Genomic DNA, 26,919 nt, shown 5'->3' with positions numbered 1-26,919 from the left:
ACAGCGGGTAATAAAACAATTGTTAGGTACATAATTCTAAAAAATATACAATTTCAAGTTAAAATTGAGAAAATCAAAATTTTTATTGAGAAAAAATTAATTGAAATAAAGAAATCCCAATTAATTAATATTAAGAAAATACAAATTGAAGATGAGAAATCCAATTTAATATTGAGAAAATACATACTTAAATTCTGAGTAGCAAATTAATATTGAAAAATAATACGACCTATATCAGCTTATTATTAATTTTTGTAAATGTTCATTAAATTAAAATGTAAAAAATACTGTTGATAAATTTAAAAACGTAAGAACGTAAATTAAAAATAACTGTTATTAATATCAGCTGATATTTATGTTTATAGCAACAACGATATATACTTAGATGACGTCTGAAAATCGCCACATTAACTACGGTATGAAAAAAGTTAATAGTCGTCCTTCGACTATTTACGCTTGTAAAAATAATTCTGACAACTTTAATACACAATCGTATTTTATAAATATGTATATGGTATATGTATAATGATTTTAATCAACTCTTTTTCAAAACTAATATAGTAAATTAAAAAATGTCACATAATCTTAAATTACGTACAAAATATTCACTTGCACTATGTCTTCATCTACTGCTATGTATTTATTCTTTAGATAACCTTCTAAAATTATAGCATTATTACTTTATAAAATAAAATTTTGTTATCGTCCATTTTATTAGTCCATTCATACTCTAAAAAAAACTATATTTCTTATCATTGTGGGTTATCAAAGGTCACTTATTCATGATGATTTGCTTTATATTCTGATTATCAAACTGAAGAGCTAGAATGAAAATACCGTTGATACTTCTATTAAAAGATTATTTATTTTTATTATTAACATGTATTAAAATGTTATGTACATATATTTGTTAATAAACAATATTAATTTCTTAACAGTTTTAAATTGAAAAGAGGGGAAACAAATTACATATATTTCTCACATATGTATACGCTGCATACACTTGGGTAAACACAAATAATTGTTTTATAAAATTTATATTTTCTTTATACAACTCTTTTATAAGTTTTTCATTTTATTTCTGTGAGACCCCTATTCAACAGTCCTTAAACATGTGTTCTGGTAGCAACGAGAGGTTGGTGTGGATATGAAGGGTGTTCTCGTTTGATAATAAATTCATTGTTATAGGTCACTGAAATTCCCTTCATCTTGTGTGCTGAATTTAGTGCGGTTACTGGTGCTACCGCTGGTTTTATAACCAAGTTTGTGTTATTCAAATTGACTTTCTTTCATGGCTTTATGTTTGTTCGTAGAAATAAATGCTTCACTTTACTTTCTTTTTAAGTTTGTTTGAGCTTTTTTCCTACTTTATATTTTTATAGTTTTTCTTGTTTTCGTATTTTGTAGCTTTAACGTCATATGTGCTCCCACATGTACAATTGTAGTATAGACACGTTACAATTATTTCAGTTTATTTTTCTTTGGCTGATATTTTATTCTATTTTGTATGTAATATGCAAATAAGTAGCAAACAAATTGTATAAAAAGTTGTATACAGTTTATAAATAATATGACCAACTAACTTGGTCAATCTGAATTTCATAATATGCGATCAACAAAAACTATTCCAATGGAGAAATGTTTGCAATATTTTTCTTCACATTTCACAAAATTCGCATTTTTCAGTCATTATTATTTAAAAATAAGGAATAATAAAAGCAAAGATATACATTTCTGACAATCTTTGACAGAGTTGCCGCGGGAACGATTCAAAGTCTAGTGAGGTTTCAAATTGCGAATAAGTTTTTAGAATTTGAAGCAAAATATTGGAGTAGCTAAAAAACGACTTACTTTGAGCAGAAAATCGGCAGGTATGTGATGAAAATATGTATATCGAATTCAAAACGATCGATTTGAGAAGGTGTGATGAATTTCTATTGATTTCAAGAACATTTTTGAATCAATAACTTATCATTTTCTTGTAATATAAAGTCCCGATGACTAATAGTAAATAATTTAAAAGAAATTTGGCAATAAAGTTGGTCCCATTATTTATAATAAACACATGTAAAATGGGCAATGAGGTTTGTCAAAGGCAATTTTTTCTAATATTTTAAATGTGTGGTAAGTATGTATATTGTTGTTTGCAGATTATTTTTGGATTTCAATTTAAGAAAATTTGCTTTACAAATTATACCCATTAAAAATATAAAAACACATACATACATACCTACTACATATTTATTTTTATGGCTAATTGTTTTACTTTTATAATTATGTATACTATTTAGATAGAATTTATTAAATAAATTGAATATATTAATTGCTTTCAAATTATATTTAACACAAATTATATTCACAGTAATTTTGTATAAACCATAGTCAAAATCTAGTCAAATATTTCACACATTATCTAATGGTATCATCGCTATTAATAGGATTTAGAAAATAATACAACCAATTTATGTGTATATAAAACTAAATCACATAAATAATTCAATAATTATTTTAAAAAAATGTTTTCTATAATTCTATTTTAGATTATATCTAAATCAATGTTAAAATTTTGTTCGAAATTTGCTATTAATGCAATGTTTGAATGAATACCATTAAATGTCAGACATTCTTAAGGGCAAATATACAAACAAACATATAATTTCAATCAATTCACGTGTATTGTATGTGACATACTTAAATATACACTTTTTTGTTGTTTGACTTTAATTGATTAATTTTACTTTGTTTTGTAGTCAACTTTTCTGTTTATTCTTTTACTTGTATTTGCATTTTGTTATAGTTTCATAGAGTTGGTTTTTGTTTATTTTAGATTGATAAGTTAATGTAAAGGAAGAAGCAAAATGTTCGATCTGTTTTTCTGACTGAAGTTAAATGTTAAACGTATGCCCCACATCAATCAAAACACAAGTCTTAGAGTTATATTCGGAAGTGGATGGTTATTAATTGACTTAGAAAGACATTTTTAATTATATGAATTAAATGAAAAATTCTTAATGAACAAATTTTGGAATTGGAAAATAATTATGAGTGCTAAAATGACGAAAAATTTATATTTTGTGAAATTCAAAAATTTTGTTCGCCAAACCTCTCTGAATAATATCTTCGAAAGTATTCAGCAGATTGAAAAATAATTTTAGTATATATTGAATATGAATTTGTTGCAATAATATTTGCTTGGTTTTAAAATATTGACACTAATTAATTGTGAAAATTAAAAATATAACAAAATGAATGTACTAACTGAATTTGTCTCATGCAGTGAAACTGTAATTGAAGTTTAAATCTACACTATGAAAAAACTATATTTATTTTAGTTTGTTTATTATATTTAGTTATTAAAATTTACTGCAAGTGTAGGACATAAATTTGTTCAAACAAATTTATTAAAATTACTGGAAAATGGTAATTAAAATTCAATAAAATAGGGGAGAGACAAAAAATCGAAATAATGTTTCTTTTAATATAAAATATCATAGAATAGATACCTGGAATGGAGAGAGAGAAATATCTGTGAACAAAATTAAACATACAATAATTATATTCTCATGAATTAGGCTTTTGACAAAATACTTAGGTATTCAGTTACCTTTATAGTTGTCATCAATGTTAAAAATTATCAAAATAAGTTTACGTGAAGAAAAATTGGTTAGCAAATATATATTTTGTTATTAAAACTATAATAATCCATGCATTATTAATCTATTAAAGGCCTTTACAAGCTGAAATATTAAAATTAATATGCACTGACCAATTCCGGAAAAAAAATATTTTTTGATCCGATATTTTTTTAAAAATCTAAAAAAAAAATCGGAAAAAATTTCGATTATATTAGACAATTTAAAAGTCAACTCTTAGGTAATATAGATCTTAGAGAAAGATCGCGATTTTTTAACCATAAACAATTTTGTATGCTAACCGAAGGGCTGTTATGGTAGAAATATTTACTAAGTGAGGCCTGTGTTCGATATATCATAGAGTAGGAAATTCTTGGGACCAGCCGAAGGCCTTCTACACAGAACTATGCAAAAACCTTATATTGCTTTTATCATTTCTAAAAGCCCAGTTTGATAAAGAAATTAAAAACTAACTTGATTCAAGTAATGAAGTAGTTATTTACAATCTGGAATTAAAAAGAACATTGTAAATTTGTATAACGATAACATTTTATTCTGCATAAATTCCCTTGATTGTTATGTGTCAAAGATTATTCAAATAGAAAAATGGACAACAATTTTTACTTATTTTGGGAAATTTTATAATGAAAAATGTCATTACTCCCTTTATTTATAAATATGTACTCGAATATTAATTTATGTATGAATGAATGTTTTTTTTTGAGTTTTTGGGTAATCTAATCTTCTAATCTTCTTCTATTCTTCCAAAGGACTATTGTGAAAATCCTACCAATATTAAAACAAACATGAAAATGTAGTCGTCCCTAAAATGAAATTTTTCGTTTAAAATGAAATTAAGACGCCTGATTTTCGTAGATACAAAACGTATTTTATTTGGATACCAATATCTTTAAGGTGGTTGTTAGACTACCAACAACGATTTTTATTCATAGTTTTCTTTCTCTGGTTATTAAACAAGTTAATAATAGCAACAAACGTCGTTAAAATGTCAACGTAGCAAACAAAACAGAAAAGAGAGGAAGTTGTTATGTATTTTACTTGTTTCTCTTTAACAAGTGCTATTTTTAGCAATATTTTTAGAGCGTACCTCATCTTATGCAGATTTTAACAGTGTTGAACACCGGAGCCACTTTTAACATAAACATAATTAAAAAAGAGCAATTTCGATGTTTATGTTAAATAAAAATTTCATTAGTTAATGTAAACAAAACATGCTAAAATAATTTTTTGTTTAGATTTCCATGACCCAGTGTGTGTTCTCCATGGGGTATTTGGAAGCTTTCATGTTGGGATATTTGTTTATTTTCCAATAGTAAAATTTGTTCAAACAATTTGTGTAAATAAACAAATTTTTTAGCTACAAATTCGGCATGTAAATTAAATTGGCACACATGTACTTATAATAAGGTAAACTTAATTAAAATTAAAATTTTAAAAATTAATAGACTTACAGTGTGGTCATATTTTTAGTTAAATGTACGATCCTTGCCGTTCATCTAGGTCTGGGTGCACCATTACACTAGTTTCAACAACAAAGGAAAAAAGCTTAACTTGTTTTTGGTTGTTATCTATATTTGTTTATTTTTTGATTAAATTTAAAATTTATTTTTAAAATGTCTGACATAAACATTCATGGTCAACCGGTAATGAATTCAAGATCACTGATGTTTCCATACAAACATGTAGCATGTTGCTGTTGTGTTTTTGGTTGTTTTCGTCAACTACTTATTACCGAGTGAGTGGTAGTCAAGTTCCAGAGCCAAAAATAAAACTGTGTATTCTATAAATTTAGAACATTTAGAAAATAGTTTATGATATTATTTAGGTCTTGTTTATGCATCTTCTACATTGAATTTTTAATTTTAATTATGTTTTTTTTATTTATTTTAAAAAAATTTGTCCGCCTGTTAATACATATGTACATGAATGTTTTGCAAAATTAAATATGATTTTTTTGTTTGAACATATGTACATAAATCTTTGTTTTGAAATTGTATTTGGAAGACATCCAGCTAGCTATTAGATAATTTAAATGACTTTTCATTTATTCTACAATATTTCTTGTTAATATAATTACAAACGAAACTGAAACACATACAGCAAAAAAAAACAACATTATTTTGAAATAGCTAGTACTGAATCTAAATTGAATTATTGAATTATAGAGTATTTTTAGATTGCTATTTTTGTTGTTCAAAACATTCATAAACAATCTAATAAATATTTCATTTTAACAAATTAACATTATGATGGCGGCAGACCCCCACCCAGAAGAACCTTTTAAATTTAATTCATTCATTCAGCACAGTACGACTATGTCTTCCTTCACCCCATTCACCATTAATATTGTGTGGTCAGTAGTCAGTGGGGCTGTCGGTCGGCCGATCTGTTTGTTTGTAAAGCAAATTTGTCATTGTTATTTGTAGACATTTAGCAGACATAAAAGAAAACGCTTTTTTTCAATTAAATTTCTATTTAAATCAATAGAATTGAAAAAAATATTTCTACATACATATGTATGTATAAATATTTGTGTAAATATCTCAATCCACTTTCGATGAATATGTTTACTTGGGAATTGTTTCTTTGTAAAACAAAACTAAAGCAACTCAGGTGGCTTGTTAGGATTTTCTAGCTTTTGGTTTTAATCTACACTAATTAATACCCGTATAATACCTAATTAATACTTTAATACTGTATAAGTTTGTATTTATTCACTTCACTTATAAAATTTGTTTAATATACAGTTGTCTTAGGTCATGTTTAATTATTTTTTTCCCTCCTTTCATGTTTGTATTTATTTTAACTACATTTTATTTGCTATATTATTTTTGAATAATAATAAATAATTTTAATTACAAAGTTTCTTGATTTCAGTAGTTCGCTTCAGTTGGTTTTTTAATTTACTGTCTGAGATAAGACGTATGCATGTTGGCAATGACTACTTATATAATAGTTAAAATTTCATAACCCTTTACACTGAGAATTAATGATATCGTTGCTGCGTCTACAAAAAGAGCTATGTGTTTTTTCAACAACTTATGTGTAATGTAAGTAATGTGGTTTATAACTTTTGAATGAATAGTGTTATTTGAATGTAGATTGATGAAGACGTACGATCAATAGGTCTTATGAAAATAATTTTTGAAAACTACACATATTGTTGGCAAAGTTATTTAAATTAAATAGAAAGTAAATTTAATGTATAAAGTTAGTTAAAAGCATAATAGTTATCAAACTAATAAATCAAGAAAGGCGCCGTAAACTTATAATCGACTTGAAAATATTCTTATTTTATATTTACACGATTTTCATATTTCATATTTAAATATTATAGTAAATGAATTAATTAAATTAAATTGTATTTTTTTTAAATGTTGGTCCTTTGGCTTAAAAGGCCAAATATATATTTAGAAGTTGAACATGTTTGTAATTGTTTCTTTTAAAATATTCAGGCTATTTAAATATTTTTTTTATTATTTTTGAATTAAATTTAGAAAACATTAATTTTCAAATGATTTGATATTTCGATTTTTTTTGTAATACATAATTATAAATACTCAAATTAATAGGTCTGTTCATTTACTTTCCCAGTAAATACTTGCAACGAGAGAATAAAATCAAAATTTACAAAATTACTCTCTTAAAAAAAATTATTCTCAAAAATAGTAAAAAGTAAATGAACGCTTTTACAGTAACAATTGTTACTAACTAGTAACAACTTTTAGTAATTGAACAGAGCTAATATTGTACATTTGTTTTATGTGCCAAAAGTATTTAAATTCCTAAAATAATAATATATATGTCGAATATTACCCAATATTCGGTCAAACTCTTAAAAGAAATGTTAGTTCTCTTCCTTTTCAAAATACATGTACTTTTGCTATTATTAATAGCTATAGTTATTTATTTTGTATTTGTTTATTATCATAAAAATCTATAAAGAACAATTAATTTCCGGTTATTAATTGTCTATTATACAATTTGCACCTCCAACGGAGCTTGATTTAACTGAACGGGGGAAATTTAACAAAAATAAATTTACATATAAATTTTATTATTTTATATTTTTGTTTTTGATAATTATTCATTTATTTAATTGTGTTAAAGTATACTCATGTATTTTTTGCTTTGAGGTTGATGATCTCATTCTGTATGAGATTTTAAAGTAAAAAAAAAAACTTCATAATACAAACAGAGAGAGACAGACAGACAATAACACTTAATCAACAGAAAAATGAGGCATAAAAGCACTTTATAAACAAAAACAAAATAAGCAATCCACTCATCATGATTTTTATCAGTTATAGCAGAACAATTTTATTTTATTACAATATATGACATTTGAGGAGCCGCAGAACAAAAGGTACTTTTTTGAAAATTTAAAAATTTTGGGAAATTGATTTTTTCTAGAAGATTTCAACCCAAATATTATAAAAATACCAAAAAATCAATTTTTAAAAAAATTCGAAAAAGTACCTTTTGTTCAGTTATATTTTTGTTTACTTCCAGTTTTAATGCCATCACAAAAAAAACTATTTAATTAAGTTAACAAATAATAAATCCAAGTAATTTATATTGAATACTAGCTGAGCCGACAGACGTTGTACTGTCGAAGTTAAAAAAATGCTTGTGTTCGATTTGTGAATTTGTGAGAAGCGGTTTAAAACGGTAAAAATAGTTAAAAAGAAAAAAAAACGTATTATAGAATAATTTTTATTCATATAGAACATAGAATAAAATATACATAGAAGCGTTACTGAGAGACAAAGAACCTAAGTTTGTTATCAAAAACCTTGCAACAACAGAATACATGTAAATCAATGTACATATTTTGAGTTTTTATATAAGTAATCGAATTTTGGTCTGAAAAATGAGTGTGTTCATAGATCGAGCTCCTTTTCTTCATTAAACGCTTATTGGCCAAGTTATTAGCGAATTTAGATATTTTGAGTTTTTATATAAAAAATCGATTTTTGTTCAGAAATATGAGTGTGATCATAGATCGAGCTCCTTTTCTTAATTCAACACTTATTGGCCAAGTTATTAGCGAATTTAGATATTTTGAGTTTTTATATAAAAAATCGATTTTTGTTAAGAAATATGAGTGTGATCACAGATCGATCTCCTTTTCTTAATTAAACGCTTATTGGCCAAGTTATTAGCGAATTTAGATATTTTGAGTTTTTTTAATAAAAAATCGAATTTTGGTCAGAAATATGAGTGATCACAGCTTGAGCTCCTTTTCTTGATTCAACGCTTATTGGACAAGTTATTAGCGAATTTACATATTTTGATTTTTTTTTTTTAAATCGAATTTTGGTCAGAAATATGAGTGATCACAGCTTGAGCTGCTTTTCTTGATTTAACGCTTATTGACCAAGTTGTTAGCGAATTTAGATATTTTGAATTTTTATATACAAAATCGATTTTTTGTCGGAAATATGAGTAATCACAGATCGAGCTCTTTTTCTTGATTAAACTCTAATTGACCAAGTTATTAGCGAATTTAGATATTTTGAGTTTTTATATAAAAAATCGATTTTTGTTAAGAAATATGAGTGATCACAGATCGATCTCCTTTTCTTAATTAAACGCTTATTGGCCAAGTTATTAGCGAATTTAGATATTTTGAGTTTTTTTTTATAAAAAATCGAATTTTGGTCAGAAATATGAGTGATCACAGCTTGAGCTCCTTTTCTTGATTCAACGCTTATTGGACAAGTTATTAGCGAATTTACATATTTTGATTTTTTTTTTTTTAAAAAATCGAATTTTGGTCAGAAATATGAGTGATCACAGCTTGAGCTCCTTTTCTTGATTCAACGCTTATTGGACAAGTTATTAGCGAATTTACATATTTCGATTTTTTTTTTTTAAAAAAATCGAATTTTGGTCAGAAATATGAGTGATCACAGCTTGAGCTGCTTTTCTTGATTTAACGCTTATTGGCCAAGTTATCGATTTAAGGTATTGTGAGTTTTTATATAAGTAATCGAATTTTGGTCTGAAATATGATAGACCGAATTATTTTGCAGTAAATAATAAGTGGACGTTGACAATTTTTATTTATATATAATCTTTTGCGGACTATGTATTGCGATCATTCAAAAAAATTAGTTAAATCGGTCCAGGCGTCCTGCGATTTTAGATATATCGAAAAAAAATTGGTGTGGTCAATTTTTCTTTCAGTAAAAACTTAAATTTAATTACTATGATCATTTAAACAAAAAATTAACCCGATGTAGCCGTTTTCCGATTTTAGATAAATCGAAAAAAGTGTGCGTGGTCAATTTTTCATTCCGTAAAAACCTAAGTTGGGCTATGATTAACATTTAAAAAAAAAAATTGTCCGTCCGTTCTCTACTGATGCAATTACCAACGAACGACATTTGATTTTTATTTATGTATATATGTAGATTTTAAATTGTTACAATAAAAACGAAACAAGAGCTATATTCGGCTGTGCTGAATCTTATATGCGCTTCACCAAATTATACTTCAAAATACAAATTTTAAATATTTTTAGGTAAACAAAATTTATTTGTTTTCTCAAAGTTGTTTTTTTTTATTTTTTGGAATTGTTATTTTAAATTTTTTTTTAAAAATTTTCTATTTTTTTTTAATATAAAAAGAAATTTGGTTTTTTAATTTTTTTTTTGGTGGAAAAAAATTCGGGTTATACAATATATTTTTTCCGATCTTGACCCATTGTAGGTCCAACTTACTATGGTCTTATATACGTCGTTGCAAAGGTCTTTGAAATATCTATCATTAGATATCCATATTGTCTATATTATTGACTTAGCAATCCAGAATAGGTCAAAAATAGGTTAAAATCTAGGTTGTCCTGGTTTTTTCCTCATATAATGAGGAAGGGTATAATAAATGCTCTTTCTAAGAAGTTTGTTTGTATGAACTCGAGTCTGATTAAATTACTTCAAATAATTATAATCATGGTGAAACTATAAGAGCGGAAACTAGAAAAAAAACTCAAACTTAAATTTTACTCAAAATAATCACACATACGAGTTTTGTTTTTGTTTTCACATTATTTTATTTTCCGCTCTATGTATATTTCTCTATGATTATAATCATAAAAAGGATCGACAATAATTAACTCAAATCGTTCCCACGACAATTGGATCTCCGTTCCGGAACGACCCGAATCATATTCCGAAAGTTTTTTCCCCAGGAAAGAACAATCGGTCACAGTCGAACTGTTACAACAACAACAATAATTAATTATTAATTTTAAATATTTCTATAAAGAATGTTCCTACATTTATTCAACATCAAGAAATTTATTTATTTTTCTGTCTTATTAAAACATTTTTTATGTAAAAGTTAATTTTCCATATAGTTTTCATAAATACGATTTTTCTTTGAGATGTTATAAACAGTTAAATGGTTCCAGAGTCATTATTTCATTTTTTGAATTCATCTTTCAATATTAAACAGCAAAACTTATTTCTCTTTGTTTTTAATATTCCAACAAAGGCGAACATCCTGTATACATCCTATGCTCTTCAACAACACAAACAATTGATAACAACAAACTAATAATAAATGAAACAATAAACAAGTTGCAACAACAGCAAAACAAAATTTCAGTCTGTCTCAACTTCCGTAATACAATTATAGAACAAAACCCAACAACAACAGCCACTAAAACAAGAGAACAACAACAAACTGAAGTATCTGATAGAGGTGCAAGTAGCAGCAACAGCAGCATCATTTTTTATTTCATACATATTTTTTTATTAAATTCCTACACAAGAGAAGTTTTTTAGATCATTGACCGTTAGATGTGGAAATGCATCATGGTTCATTCGTATGTGAGATAATTGTTTTATGTGGGTTTTAAATGGGAGCATTTTATTTATGTATTCGTATTTTAGCAAATAATAATTGTTAAGTATGAATTAGGGTGGCCCTTACATTGGACTTTTTCGAATACTCCATCCTTCTTGCCGAAAAAATGTACAAAGGAGCATTGGGTTATTCCAAAAAACTTTGCCGAAGAAACCGTAGCACAAAAATTATGAAAAAGTAAAATATTCGTAAATTTTCTACAAAAAAGGCACTCAAAAATAAAACCCCCACATACACATTTTGCTAGAGGAAATAAAATTTTATTTTGCCTCGATTCTTGAATATTTTGGAAAAATACCTCTCTATTTGAAAAATCCGGGGGCTCGAAAGCTATGTTTTTTTCGGTTTTATGGAATGATCCATAGGACAAGAATCGCGATGCGACTGTCGGAAAAATTTAAAATAATAAAATCATTTTTTATTGAATAAATATAAAATAATGAGACACATGTATTAAACACATTGAAGACAGCAGGCTTCCGACTGCAATCTGTCAAAAATAAAATACACACGTTTATATGAAGACGATTCTTTTGACGACAGCACAACTTCACGGCGACACGACTTATTTTGCCGCTGCTGCCCAATTAGGCTAATTTCTATTTTTGTCAACTGCAAAACAGAAATAGTGTTGCTAATATAATAAAAAATATATTTTTTACTTAATTAAGAGAAGTTTCTGATTAAGTTAATAACAGGTACATTAATTATTACCACATATACATATATTTTTACTCAAAATAATTGTTTAAATCTTAATTACTTTGGAATTTTGTACGGTTATTTTTTATTAAAGTAAAAAATTAAAGTGAAACCACGAAGTATAAATCACCTGTTTACTTTGAAGCTGTCGTCTTTAAAAGACTTCAGCAGCTTCCGCACGACTGCAACTGGCACTGCACCCAGCTTCATTTGTGTTCGTGAAGCCTGCTGTCTTCAATGTGTTTAATGCAACACTTTGAAAATCAAAATAAAAATGCTTGGTACGATTATTGTATGCAGTAACTTTATTTTTTTCAGCCTTCTGATTCGTACAATCTCGGATTAGTGATAACCAGGGAAACCAAAATATGCAAATGCATGTTTTTTCTGGTGAGTCTAATGAGCACATGGATAAGATATTTACACGTTTCAGAACTATTTAAGAATTTTGGCATCGATTTGTTAGTGCATATTTTTGCATATTTTACCCTTAAATACATATTTTTGCATATATTTGTTTTAAGAGCATATTTATGTCATATTTTGCGTTTTTAGAGCATATTTTACTGTTTAATAACATATTTTGAGTTTATCAAAAACAAATTTTGTCTTACTTATTTTTCGCTGTTGTGTTACAGGTTTTTACTTCCTTTGTTTAAAATTCAAAATTGAAAAATAGATGACTTTTCACCAAGAAAAAAATTAAAAAACAGAATTTTTTTTTTTTAAATTTAAAATAACAATTCGAAAAATTTTTTTATCCAAAAAATGAAAAAAATTAAAAAAAAATGTTCACTTAAAAAAAAAAATTTTTTTTCCAAAAAATTAAAAAACTGAAAAAAATTTTTGTTCACCTAAAAATATTTAAATTTTTTATTTTGAAGTATAATTAGGTGAAGAGTATATAAGATTCGGCACAGCCGAATATAGCTGTCTTACTTCTTTTAATATAAAAAAGGACTATTTTAATAATAGCTCCATCTAAATATCAAATTTTAGTTCTAATTCAAACTTAACCGTTCTAAGTGTTAAAGAAATATTGTCTTTTAAATTTGCTCCTGTAACATCAGTTGATGTCGAAAGAACATTTTCTATGTATAAAAATGTTTTCAGATCCAATAGACAACGATTTTTATTTGAAAATTTAAGTAAATTTTTTTTGGTTAAAAATTATGTAAAAGTTTGTTTTTTTAAGAGCATATTTTTTAAATTTTAAGAGCATATTTTAAAGTTTTTACTGCATATTTAAAGCGCCTAAAACGCTTTTTTTAGAGCATATTTCCGGTTTCCCTGGTGATAACATACCGAACATGAACAAAATCGAATAAACAATTTACCGTTAATCATGTAGTTAAGTCCAAAAAAATATATATTTTCAATATGCTGAAAATACATTATATTATAATTCTTTTTTAAAGAATGTTCCTAAAACAAAAATTGTTTATAAATGCCCGTTTGACATTTCCGTGAAAATGCCCATGTACGACCTAAACGTAATCATAAATTTACAGGATTTGTTTTTTAGATGGCGGATAGCATTTGTAGACCTTGGAAGCATCAAAAAAGTCCATTATAAGGTTCACCCTATACCCGCATAACAACTAAATCTATAGAGTGTTGGAAAAAGTTATATCTGTATGGTATTTCTTTTGTTTCCATATTAAATTAATTTTATAATCAGTATGTATTTGTACTTAAAACAAAAGTAACTCATGTCGCATGAACTCATGCTGTATTTTTTGTATTGATATTAAACTCTTGTAAACACATTGATGGCTGGTTAAACTCCGTTAATCACTTCACAATTTAGTTTAACAGTTTAATTATTAAATATCCATTTCCTCTAACTCATACAGTTTCTAATTCGAAAGTAAGATTTAAACTCGTAAGACCTGGGGCCGAATTACCGCATTCGATATCGAGTAAATTCGATCGTAATTTTCTTATTTGAGATTACGGCATTCAATATCGAGCATGAAATTTAGTACATTTTATTATAATTACGATATCGAAATTATTTTTCGATACGATATTTCACTCGATCACGAATGCGGTAATTCGGCCCCTGATCATGAACTGAAAAATTCGTTCTATCAAATTGTAAAGAATGAAATGTAGATCCAACTGTGATGACATCTATTGATTTTTTTTAAAGTCCAATAGCTTATAACAAGTAACATGAGTATCGGCAGCAACATAAATATGTCGACACCGAAAATATAATGAAGTAACTTAAAATAATGTAACTTTCTTTAAATTTAATTTGAAATTAATTGCTTGAGTTGCATTACTCTCTTTGCATTAAAATGTCATTTGCAAAATGAATGACATTTAATTTCAAACGAACCATTTAATTATCATTAAAAAACACTGCACCTTGACATGAATCCCCATATTATATCTATTTAAATAACACAATTTACCTCATACATAAAGTGTTCTAATTATAAGCCATCTATAACTATAAGACTTTGATATAAAATATGAAACCACTAAATCATTTGATAATTATTTGCCACAACTCATAATGTCTTGTGGGGGGTTAGAACGAATGAAAACACCAACAACATCTTTATTAAAAACAATAATTTGTTTAAACAAACATACATACATACATATGTACGTAGTACGTACATATTTTTAACATTTATTTTCTCTCTGTCTTTTTTGCCAACAATATAAAACTGACAAGCTTGTCTATTGCAGCGTTTTGTTTGTAAAATGTTATTTCACATTCTGTGACAGTTTTTTCTTTAACTTTTTTTTTTTTAAATCATAGTGGCGTCAAAGCACTTTAATGGATTTATTACAACAATCCAGCCCAAACCGAACTACACTCTCTGCACACGTATGGAATGTCATAAGAATACAAAAAGCAAAACGAAAAAGAACCCAACACCGAACAGAGACTAGAGAATAGAAAATGTTAAGCGCACCCTGAAGGCAAACGAAAGGTGGTGGACATGAAGGATGGGTTAGGGTGATTCTAGGTCACATATAGTTTGTTTGGAAAACAAAACAAAAGAAAAAACTACTTGATTGTTTCTCTGGTCAAGTGCAATGTCGTTTTATTAACACTTAAATACTCTTAGTAGACAAACACAATCACACACATGCTGCATACTTGCACATTCAAATTAGAATTTGCTGCATGCCAAATGAAAATTAATTTGATAATTTTTTTTATTGCTTATGTATAATTTAGGTCAACAGAACAGAACAATAGAAAGAAAGCCAAGTTTTTTTTGCAAAAGCCCCCCCAAAAAAAGAGTTGCAAATAATTATTGTGAAATTTAACATTTTTTGAGAAAAAAAAATAAAAATAACTAGCAAGTGTTTTAATGGGGTTAGTAGAGCTTTATTTTGTATTCTTATTATTTGCTTTAAATGTAATTAAAGAGAGAGAATCTGCTAAAAGGGAGGGGAATACAGATTTATTACGGCAATTTAGTTGTGAAAACTTTTTGAAATTTGGAGATATTTAAATTTATGAAAGGCCCAAACCTAATTCTTCAGTTAATCAAAATATTGTTTACTTTTGTTTTTTATTAAGAATTTTAGAAATTAATTATGAAACGAAAAGGCAGTTGGTAAATTTAAACATTTTATAAATACTATTCAAATATTTATTTTGTGATTAGTGCGCGACTTCCACAAATATAATGAATCACAATTATTTTTTTTAAATATCTAATTATATTGTGGATATGTTGTTTACATAGCCATGAGTGTCATCTTCAAATATGTTTTTAGTTCTGTGTATTCACAGACACAACTTAATCAGTAGGTCAATAATAGTTCTACAATAATAATAAAAATAATAATAATACGTAATTATCTAAAGTGGTAATTAATTGTCACTTATCACTAAGAAATAAATCATCATATGTATATGCCAACCAAATCATTATCGTGTATATATGAAAATAAAATAACACAATTTTTATTGCTCTGACCTTGTTTTCATATCATTTCAACAGTTAAATTTTTTTTATTTATTTAAACAATTTATGCTATGTAGGGAATTCTTAAAGCTCTTAACAACTATTTTATTATAAACTAGTTATATACATAGTTAATTTGTTTGGGATTCTCTGAATTTAAAGTTTTCCGTACCACGAAATACGCTATTTCGGTTTAAAATGCATGTTAATCGAGGCGGAAATAGTACTTCATTGTTGATTAATAAAAGTGCTTTATCTTCATTCAATGTATTTCAAAACCAATAAAGTGGTTTTCGATATAAATATTTAGTCTAGTTGATTTTTTGTCCAAACATATCGCTAAAATACCGTTACAGAGATATAATTTTGACTTAACCTCTAACTAACTACCATTACCGTCATTCTACAAATAATTTTAAATTATAAAAATACAAATCGTTGATTTCAATAATTGATTTAAATTTATTAATCATTTAAGTCTGACTGCAATTACTGTTACCGAAATAATCCAAACTATCGTTGTCGTTACCTTTTAACGGTTTCCAAACGGGAGCTAACCTTGTATTATATAAAATCACTACTAATTAATATAAATCATACGTCATCAGTTACGTAATGTAAATGTTAGAAACTTTATTATGCTTTTACAGAAATTTTACATTATTTTATATAATTGGATTAAAAAGGAAAGTTCTGAGATAAATGACATATTGAAATATCCTTTAACTTAAAATTGTGTTGGTTATGGTTTTTCACAAATGTCCGATATCCGACTATTCTAATATTTTACAGAAAATTTGTTTACAATCTAATAAACCACTTTTGTAGTACCTACCGTTTTGCTATAATTGTAGAAACACGTTCAAATACGATATACATACATACATATATAGATTAAATATATTAAATATTTTATTGAACTTGTCCCATTCTGAACTATTGACGTCTATTGGAATGTTTTAATTCCTAACATGTCATACTTTTATTTGTTTAATCATGGTTAAATAGAAAGAATAATTGAGTAGTTATAATTTCTAACAAAATGTTTAAATTAGTTCGTTGCGGTTTAATATAAAAAATTCATTGCGTAAACTTATTTTTGTTGGACTTATCTGATAAATAAGTACTTAGTTGATAAAATTTATTATGCTTTCAGCTACTTTTTGTTTATCAAATGTGTTGTATTTTCTTTAGTTGTTAAATATTTAACAAGTTAATGATGAATCATTACTCTAATTGAGCAATGTTTGTCAATCAATTTAAATTTTTCCTCCTAAAATGAACAATTTAGTGCGTAGGCCAATACGAATTTATAACACAGTTTTTTGTTAATTGAAACGTGTTATTGTAAAATGAAAACAAGACTATTTAAAAGTTTCAAAATAAATATTCTCCATAGAACTAAGTAAAAATTCAGTTTTTGTACATGAAACAAAATTAATTTTGTGAAACTTTTTAATACTTTTAACACCTGATCACTGAACAATTTATAAAGTTTAGAGACTGTTCAAATACAATAGAACATTATAATTAAATTTTATCTATAAATATACATAGATAGATACTTATAGATTTGCTAACATTGTTTTTTGTAAATAAATGTGACTAATGAATAACATTCTTATGATTCAACATTTAAAAAAATTCACGATTTTTCAGTTCCATATAAGTACATTAGAATAATAAAACGTATAAATGAAAATATTAGAAACAAAATGTAAAGCACTGAAATATAGTCAATGTACTATAATTAAATAAGTTCGTAAGTTAGTAAATAAGTAAATAGTAGCCCAGTGATAGTGTTGTTTCCAAAGTTTATGGCCAACCTTTCTTCTTTCTTACACATCGTAAAATGAAGTAGAAAATTTATAACAACAGAAAGCTGTTACTTTATATTTAAATGAGTTATTTAAAAGAATTCAGTCTTTAAATTAATTGCGGTAAACATTTTTGAGAATTCAAGAATAGTAACTTTCAGAACTAAAAGTAGAGATTATTTAAAATTTTTAAATGTATATTGGAAATAAAATACTACGTATATATATATATATATATACAACATAAATAATTTATTATGTTATTAAATTTTAAGAAAGGTTTTGCTTACCTTTACCCCAAAAATACATTTTGAGATCAACTACCGTTACCTCTAAAATACCGTTATTTTATAAATAATTCTAAATTATGAAAATACCCATTTCTGTCTTCCGTAGTTAAGTTTATTGATAGTTAAACTGTAAAGCAATAGAACCTTTGTTAAATTATTTTAAATTATTAAAAAATTCCGTTACCACTAAATCTCCATTACCGAAATAATCCAAATTAACATTACCGTTACCTTTTAATCTATATAACATTGATAAATTTAAAAATTTATTTATTAAATATTTTTTGTTCCACCTGTAATGAATACTCTTCATAATGAATTTATCATTTTGAAGTCGGTGGCACACATCAAGTGGAGTCGTTTCTTATTCTATTATCTAGCGTTATGAGCTGAACCCCCACCTCAAGAAGTGGGAGTGCCTGCAGCAATAAAGTTTTTTTAGTCTTTGTTTTCAATCTAGGAAATGGATGATGATGTTGTCCTTGTTGCATTAAACACGTAACCTTTCATGCTTAAAATCCGTTAAATAACAAAAAAAAAAAAAACAAAAATATTGTAAGAATATTTATGTACTATTATATGTATCACTAGGGTTTGCAATACCGAATTTGTCAAATTTGAATATTTTTTACTAAGTTCTAATTTACCGATTTGATGACGTTTTCGACATCGAATTTTAAGCTATGATATCGCTGGATAGGTCTTTCATTAGACTTAGAAAAAAAAAATCGGGTTAAAAAATATTCATCCGTCGTTGAAAATATTTATGAAATGCATTTCATTTGATATCCATATTATATTTGTGGGCCGATTTTCACGATTTTCAATAACAACGGAACCAGGACTATTCCCGATATATTAATATTTCATCATATTTGTAACATATTTGAGGGCTTTGGAAAGTTGATTTCAACAGACAGACGGATAGAGGGACATCGCCATATCGATTCCGCTATCTACAACGAACCAGAATATACATATGAAGATTTTTTTATGTGGTGGCAATTTTATATTTAAAGTTATTTTTTCGAAACACTGATTGTGAACCCTACAGGGTATGTACATAAAAAATAAATAAGTATGTATGAATGAAAGGAGGGAGGGAGGTGTATGTTAAAATGTTAAGGTTTCTTTTTCTCGACTGCTCTTTCAGCAGTATTGTATTGTTTAATTAACTGACTGACTGCATTGCTTCTAACTATAATGCTCAACATGATATAAATATTTGTTCACGAGTTAAAATATTTTTATTAAACAAGGTATTTTTCTTGTTCTCCCTCCCTTCCTCCAGCTTATTAATTAATTTCTTGTTGTCTTTTTTCCAAATTGCTTTATTTGGTGTGTTTTGCTGTAATCATTATTATAATTAGTTTACACTCTCAACTCTGCACTATTTTTTCACTCTGCCTTCAGTGACACTTACAAATTGTATTTTGCAGTTTCTATTTTGAGTTTGGTGTAAAATCTTTAGGGATTTAGAAAGTCGTTAGTATTCAATGGCCAGGGTTTTGTGTTTTTATTTAATCATACATTAAAATTGTTGGGTAATAAGTGAAATGGTTGGTACAATTGTACTTTTTTTCATTTTAACTAGTAATAATGGCAAAGTTGAAATTTAATTCAACAGATTGGGATTTTTCTTTAATAAATACTTAAAGAGAATTTTGATAATTCAAAAGGGCTTTTAGAAAGTTCTTCTAGTAGTTAAATAAAACAACAAATGTTGCTTTAATAAAATACATACAATTTTGTGATTTGAATTTCTTTGGTACTATTTGTAATTTGTAGACACTTACAAATCAATACTTAGATTTTCCTTTAAGAAATACTTAAAGTAATTAGTTTAGTTTTCAGAGAAATAAAATCCTTCTAGTAAATAAAATCACGACTGTTTATTTAATTAATTAAGGACAAACTATTTTAGGTTTAAATTCTTTTGGTACTATTTGTAATTTTTATTTCACATATCTGGTACGATTGTATATATATATATGTATATATATATATATGTATATATATATATGTATATATATATATGTATATATATATATATATAGTTGTGTATTTCGTATATTTAGGTGTTTATTTTGTCATTAATTTCTTTCGGTTTATCATAATTTTATCTCCAATCCTTTTTGGTATTCAATACAATTTATTGATTTTCGATTTAATGTTGTTTTTTTTTCTGAGTTTAGGTCTGAGTGGATTTTTTTTCTCTCCATTGTTTGCCATTTTCCCATATTTATTTATATTTCACATATAAATATTTTTTTGTTCTTTTAATAAATGTAAGTATGTGTAAGATTTTTTGTTGTTCGTTTTTTTTCGCTTTGACCATATTCATTTATTTTAATGGTTGAATAATTATAATCATTGTAGACACGGCACAAGCAGTTTAATTTTTTTCACTGAGTTTCTTCATACTTATTGAAATCTTATTAAATCAAATGAATTTAATTTTAACTACTATAGACTCATTTGTACATTCCAAAAATAGTAGTGGTGGTAGTTTATAGGAAATTGTGATGAGAATACTAAATTCGTTATGAATATCACAACCACAATATAATTATTGCAACAATGTACAATATGGTTGTGAGTGTAATTCTATGTTCTTATTAATAAATATACTCTTAAGTTAGCTGAGACAATTGCATTTAAATCTAGTTGTAGTTTTAAAAATCTGTAGAAAACCAATTAAATAAAATTATCAAAGATTAAGGCCGCTTGAATTTATAGACGCCTCAGTATGTATGATGATAAGACAACTTGATTTCCACGTGAGACATGTTGCAATGACTGTGAATGTCGTCTATAAGTTATTTCAGCTGAATTTTAACTAAAGAAATAAATGAATTATTAAGAAAATCATATTGAAATAACTGAATCTGGTTAACATTATAAAACACGCTAAGTCGAAATATAATATTTTCATCGTAGGCACTTGTCCATACTTTAATTAGACCCAGTTTCAGAAACACCGGAAATCAAATTTCAAATTATTGTATGAAAACCACAAGTTTTCAAAGTTTGGTAGTTTTTCAGTCACAACAACCAAATACATTACATGTACTTTGATGCTGCATTACATGTACTTTGATGCTGCATTACATGTACTTTGATACATGTACTTTGATGCTGCAAGAATTTGGTTTTTGACAACAGACATAGGTTTATTTGACTCGCAGTAATGCTTCTATGTATAATTTATTCTATGGTTAAGATAATAATTTAATTTTATTTTGAAAATTGAATAAGGTATTTATTCTTTAAAACCTTTGGTTCAATTATAGTGTTAGCACAACCATAATATGATTGTGCTAATATGAAGATCATATTGTATGATCTTTAAGCCTGAAGAAAAACGAAAATAATGAACTATGAATCGAAAATGAATAGAGAATTATGCACCTAAAATAGAAAAAAAATTTAAAATGTTTTTTTATTATTATAATATAATATATTATAACATAATAACAAAATCGATTCCATTTTGTTGCAATTCATCTGATTCAGAAAAGTAATGGATCAAAAGTGATTATGTTTTACTGACTATAAACATGCCTGTAAATCGCCGCCCAACCATATTATGGTTGTAGATCAATCATATAATGGTTGAGACCTACCATATCATGGTTGAATCCAAATATATTATGGTTGAATCCAATCATATTATGATTCCAGCTCAAACATAATCTGAATATTTTTCTACCTATTAGAGTGGGTAGAAAATAATATTTTTGTAAATTTGTATGTAATTTGGAGATAATTTTGTAGATTCGGGACAATTTTGAGGTGATTATATAATCATAATTAACTTAGTGGTGGTTACAAACAATTTTCAAATTCATTTATAAATTTCTGGATAAACTGTCTATTTTTAATTCATTTAAAGCAGTTGAGTCTAGGAACGAGTACGCTTGAGCAATATGTAAACCCTTTATGATAGACTACCATGAACTAATGTTTGATCTTTTTTTAGTTCTTCATACTATTTAAATTTATTTAGTGTTCACCTTTAAGTAATTTTTAAATACAATTTTCTTATTTTTTGTTTACATTTTATTTTATTTTATTTTATTTTATGGAAACTGCAATTATTTAGAAAATTAATATAAAGAACCTAAACTCTTTTAACTGTAAAATTAAAACGTGTTAATTGTTAATTTTTCCATATCTTCATGATATAAATAAAAATCAAAACATTTTTATAATTAAGTAATTTGCAATTTATCGTCCCATTGTAACACTATCTTTAATTCTACGTATTAATGTTACTTCATTGATTCTAATATTTATGAATTGTATGGCTATTTTATTACATATTTTATGAATATGTAACTATTATGTTACAATTCATTAATGACATAATAAGGCATAATGATGATGAAAATGCAAATGCAAACACCTTGATTTATATTTCAACTACATATTCTCTTTGAAACATCATTCCGGCTGTCAATATGCACTCATTATGAATATGAATAAATGAATAGGCTTCCTTTACTTACATGCAAAATCTATTTTTTCATTGGCACATCTATTTTTGCTTTTTCTTTTCGTTTTTGTTTAAAACTTTTAACACTAAAAAACTAGTTAGTTCATTTGTTATTTTATTATTGTTCATTGTTGTTATGCTTTCATATAAATAATTCTCATTTTAATCTGTAATCTGTCTTGTCATTCATCAAATGCACGCACACTCCTAAGACACACATTCATACATACATACACACCCCAGCAGTTCTAGGAGACAGTACCGAACTAGTGATTTTACCCATCATTTAGGGTGGGAGCTAGTTACTTCAATAGCCACGTGACTAGTCATTTGAACACTGGAATATCCTAGGCAGGGGGTCAATTGTCTCTTTTTGATTACAATGGGACTGTCTAATAGCTGGTCCAAAGTAGGCAACGCATTGGATTCACATACTGGTTACATAACGTCAGTTACCTTACTAGCTTTGTAACTGGTTACTTGATCAGCTACTTGACTAGTTATTTTAACACGTGCATGTCCTAAGCAGGGGGTCAATTGACCCTTTTGATTACAATGTGACTTTCGGATAACTGATCGAAAGTAGTCAACGCTTCTGGTGTGTAAAATAAAGTGCAGTACAAAAAAAAGTTTGAAGTGACTTCACCATAGGTTACTAAGAGACACTAAAGTGACTATTGACTTCGTGCTATGTTACATGGGATATCAGTATACTTAAGAAAAAACAAAAATAAACTGTATGAGAATTATATTATCACAATTTCTAAAAAACCAGTTTGTACGAATTGTCCACAAAACGTTTAAAGTGACTACACTCTAGATTACTTAGTGACACTAAAGTGACAATTGTCTTCACGCTAGATTACTTGGTATGCATAAAGTAACCACATGTCTTCTCTCTGCACTACAAAGTGCACAGACTTGTCAAATGACCAAAATATATAAAATGGAGTCAGCCAAGTGATAAGACATTTGTGACAATTACTGTCTTTAAGGGATACATTGACTACTTGCTTAACTGCTGGGGCGAATGTCAGTGAAAATAATATATATGGGGGATTTCATGTCAAGTGAACCAACTTTTGAAATCGATGTCTTCCGATCGGGATGAAATTTGCACCAAGGTTAGCTCTATTGGATAGTAACTCAGACACAATTTTTCAACAACATCGGTCGAGAACTCTCTGAGTTATAGGGGGTAAAATTTTGACAATTTGGTCAAACAGGGGTTTTTTCTTATCCATGTAACTTATTACCTATTGTTCTTAGCAAAATGTGTTCCAAATAGTATAGATAGCTATTTCTTCGATCTTTCGAAAAAAAATATTTAAAAAAAAAAATAAAAAATTTTTAATATTTTTTTTCCGAAATCAAAAACTTTTTTGACTTTTTTTTAAAATACGCTATTTTTTTTTATTTTTTTTTTTTCTTAAAATAAAGTTTAGATATTTTCCTTGAACACCTACTTGGTCGCTTAGTGGGATGCGAGTGGGATATCTATCAAAATAAATATTTTGTAACTCAAAACATAAAATTTTTGACTTTTTTTGCAAAATCAAAAACTTTGTTGACTTTTTTTTTCAAAATGGACCCTTTTTTAATCTTTTTTTTTAGGTCAAACAAAAGCTTAGATATTATCCTTGAAGACCCTTTTGGTCGCTTAGTGGGATGCGAGTGGGATATCTATCAAAATAAATATTTTTTAACTCAAGACTTACAATTTTTGACTTTTTTTTTTGCAAATACGATTTTTTTTCCAAATGGGCCCTTTTTTTAAAATTTTTTTTGTAGTCAAAAGAAAGCTTAGGTCCATTCCTTTAAGATATTTTTAGTCCCTTAGTGGGATGCGAGTAGGATATCTATCAAAATAAATATTTTGTAACGCAAGACATACAATTTTTTAATTTTTTTTTGCAAAATCAAAATTTTTTTCCAATATGGGCCCCTTTTTAATTTTTTTTTTTTGCTCAAAAGAAAGCCTAGGTCCATTCCTTTAAGATATTTTTAGTCCCTTAGTGGGATGCGAGTGGGATATCTATCAAAATAAATATTTTGTAACGCAAGACATACAATTTTTTAATTTTTTTTTGCAAAATCGAAATTTTTTTCCAATATGGGACTTTTTTTTAAAAATTTTTTTTGCTCAAAAGAAAGCTTAGGTCTTTTCCTTTAAGACCTATTTTGTCACTTAGGAAGATGTGAGTAGGATATCTATTAAAATAAAAATGTTGTAACTCAAGACATTCAATTATTGACTTTTTTTTTGCAAATTCGAATTTTTTTTCAAAATGGGCCCTTTTTTAAAAATTTTTTTTTAGTCAAAAGAAAGCTTAGGTCCATTCCTTTAAGATATTTTAAGTCCCTTAGTGGGATACGAGTGGGATATCTATCAAAATAAATATTTTGTAACTCAAGATATACAATTTTTGATTTTTTGGCAAAATCAAAAACTTTTTTGACTTTTTTTTAAAATGGGCCCTTTTTGTAATTTTTTTTTTTTGCTATAAAGAAAGCTTAGGCCTATTCCTTTAAGATGGTTTTGATCGCTTAGTGGGATGCGAGTGGGATATATATCAAAATAAATGTTTTGTAACTCAAGACATACAATTTTTGTGTTAAAACATTTATTTTGATAGATATCCCACTCGCATCCCACTAAGGGACTAAAAATATCTTAAAGGAATGGACCTAGGCTTTCTTTTGAGCAAAAAAAAAAATTAAAAAAGGGCCCATATTGGAAAAAAATTTTGATTTTGCAAAAAAAAATTAAAAAATTGTATGTCTTACGTTACAAAATATTTATTTTGATAGATATCCTACTCGCATCCCACTAAGGGACTAAAAATATCTTAAAGGAATGGACCTAAGCTTTCTTTTGACTACAAAAAAAATTTTAAAAAAGGGCCCATTTGGAAAAAAAATCGTATTTGCAAAAAAAAAAGTCAAAAATTGTAAGTCTTGAGTTAAAAAATATTTATTTTGATAGATATCCCACTCGCATCCCACTAAGCGACCAAAAGGGTCTTCAAGGATAATATCTAAGCTTTTGTTTGACCTAAAAAAAAGATTAAAAAAGGGTCCATTTTGAAAAAAAAAGTCAACAAAGTTTTTGATTTTGCAAAAAAAGTCAAAAATTTTATGTTTTGAGTTACAAAATATTTATTTTGATAGATATCCCACTCGCATCCCACTAAGCGACCAAGTAGGTGTTCAAGGAAAATATCTAAACTTTATTTTAAGAAAAAAAAAAAATAAAAAAAAATAGCGTATTTTAAAAAAAAGTCAAAAAAGTTTTTGATTTCGGAAAAAAAATATTAAAAATTTTTTATTTTTTTTTTAAAATATTTTTTTTCGAAAGATCGAAGAAATAGCTATCTATACTATTTGGAACACATTTTGCTAAGAACAATAGGTAATAAGTTACATGGATAAGAAAAAACCCCTGTTTGACCAAATTGTCAAAATTTTACCCCCTATAACTCAGAGAGTTCTCGACCGATGTTGTTGAAAAATTGTGTCTGAGTTACTATCCAATAGAGCTAACCTTGGTGCAAATTTCATCCCGATCGGAAGACATCGATTTCAAAAGTTGGTTCACTTGACATGAAATCCCCCATATGTATGTGTATAAATTCTCCTGCTCACTATTCATATATATTTTATTCTTTTGCTATTATTATTTCTATCAATGTTTGTTTGTACGAGGGAAATTGGAAATGTTATTTCAAAATCACCGAGTCTGAAATAGACAGCCGACAAATACTCAGCCTCATTCAGAAGAATAAGACAATAGTTCTCATATATGAGGGAAATATTTGTTATTATAACATATTGTGATCATGAAATCCAAGATACATACATAGTTGGATTTCTTATATTATTTGGCAGTCGCTATTGATATCAATATTCGTAGATATTTTTTTAATATATAAAGACATAATAAAGACGATTAAATAAGAAAATATATTCGGCTGAAACTGATAAATGCCGAGTGCAACAATACATTTTTATTGGAAACTAGCTGACCCGCCAGACGTTGTCCTGTCCAAGTTATAAAATTGCTTGTGTTCGATTTCTGAATTTGTGAGAAGCGGTTTGAAAAGGGTAAAAATAGTTCCTTTTCTTGATTAAACGCTTATT

The 26,919-nt window shown here is 26.9% G+C and overlaps 1 protein-coding gene across 1 annotated transcript in view; it reads left to right on the top strand.

Moving 5' to 3' along the window:
- LOC135952173 (uncharacterized) overlaps positions 1 to 26,919 on the top strand; it is a 42,639-nt gene that overhangs the window by 2,247 nt on the left and 13,473 nt on the right. The window lies entirely within an intron of this gene.

Source organism: Calliphora vicina, chromosome 2, assembly GCF_958450345.1.
Source record: "Calliphora vicina chromosome 2, idCalVici1.1, whole genome shotgun sequence".
Lineage (NCBI taxonomy): Eukaryota > Metazoa > Arthropoda > Insecta > Diptera > Calliphoridae > Calliphora > Calliphora vicina.
This window is presented reverse-complemented; position numbering and strand designations above follow the sequence as displayed.